At 41.0% G+C, this 1,518-nt stretch overlaps 1 protein-coding gene across 1 annotated transcript in view; it reads right to left on the reverse strand.

Moving 5' to 3' along the window:
• TBC1D1 (TBC1 (tre-2/USP6, BUB2, cdc16) domain family, member 1) overlaps positions 1–1,518 on the reverse strand; it is a 121,605-nt gene that overhangs the window by 112,951 nt on the left and 7,136 nt on the right. The gene's annotated exons all lie outside the window — the stretch shown is intronic.

The raw sequence follows: 1,518 nt of genomic DNA on the forward strand, positions 1-1,518 counted from the left end.
GAGGGAAAGAGGAGTTAGCATTTAGTGAGTTTCAGTTTGGGAATATAAAGTTCTAGAGACAGATGGTGGTGATGGTTGCACACCAATATGAATGGACTTAAGACCAATGAACTGTATACTTTTAAAAAAAGGTTAAAATAAATTTTATGTTATATTAATTTTTACTACGTTATATAAAAAAGGGAAATCAGATTTAAACAAGTTTTTCTTTACAAAATTAATATAGTTTATGATAAGAATTCTAGATACATGGAAAAAAATCAATTTTTGTTTTCTTTTTATAATAACATAGTTTGTTTAAAACATGTGATACCCCCAGAACCCCACACACACAAAGTTTTAGAAATCCTCCCATAAATGGAAAAAATGCAAAGTCAAGAAAAGAGAGGCATAAACCCCTTTACCTTTCAGACTCTATCACCCACTTTCACCCTTACCTGGTTCTGTCCTTTCCCCTCAGCCCCTCCCTGCAGTCAAAGAGATAGAGATTTCCTCTTCCTTCCTGAGGCTGATTCCCCACCCTTCTGGCCCATCTGGCCCCTCAGGCTCTGAATTTGCTGAAACCTCTGATTCTAAAAACACACAAGTCAGCTGGATTCCCTGGGTCTTCCCCCAGCAGGACCTTCTCCTGGAAAAACTGGTTTGGTGGCAGGTAACAGTGAGGGCTTTACTGCCTGGGGCTGAGTCCTGGGCTCACCGTACACAATTTATTCCCAGCTGTATCTAATCCTCAATCTGCTTGTCTATAAAATATGTGAAATAAGCAGTCCCTTTTTCTCCCACAAATGTGGTAAGGATTAAATGGATAATCATACATGTTAAAGAAAGCACTTTGCACAGTTTCTGGCACATCTTAAGTATTCAATAAATGTTAGCTACAAATCACAATATTTTTTTATGGTTTCTCCCTAAGCCACGTTTCTAGAAATGATGGTCAAAATTGACAGTCACCACTTCTTTTATTCTTTCCCATTTGCTCCTCAACTGCAACCTGTCTTCTCGCTTCACTCCATTCAAATTGTCTGGTAGAGGTTACTGATAACATTCTAATAAAGAAAATAGTGGAAATTCTTTAGCTCTTATCTTGGTAGATCTCTCTGTAGTGGTCAATATGACTGACCACTCACACCACCATATAAACACTATGCAACTGGATTGGTAACCTCTGTTTCCCTAACTCCTCCACCACCCTTGCTCACCCTTGAGTGCCTTGGAGGGGAGATGGCAGAAGGGAGGCATGGCTGGGGATACCTTTTCATTATAACACCTGACTGGCAAAAGACACTCACTGCACGGTCAAAGTTCACCCACAACCCCTGTGACTAATACAAGCCTCTCTTAGGCAGAATTTTTCAACAAATGTGCATCTCCAACTCCCACTTTGTTAACACTTGAAAGTGCACAACTCACCCTCTATCTTTTCACAGAGCTTGTGCAGGCCCTGCAAGGGGCAGCCTTCACACAGCTGGGCTGGCGCTTTAGCTGTCTGCTGTACTGCAGCCACTGTGAAAGCCTGTT

Source organism: Galeopterus variegatus, unplaced genomic scaffold, assembly GCF_000696425.1.
Source record: "Galeopterus variegatus unplaced genomic scaffold, G_variegatus-3.0.2 Scaffold2423, whole genome shotgun sequence".
NCBI classification, from domain to species: Eukaryota; Metazoa; Chordata; class Mammalia; order Dermoptera; family Cynocephalidae; genus Galeopterus; species Galeopterus variegatus.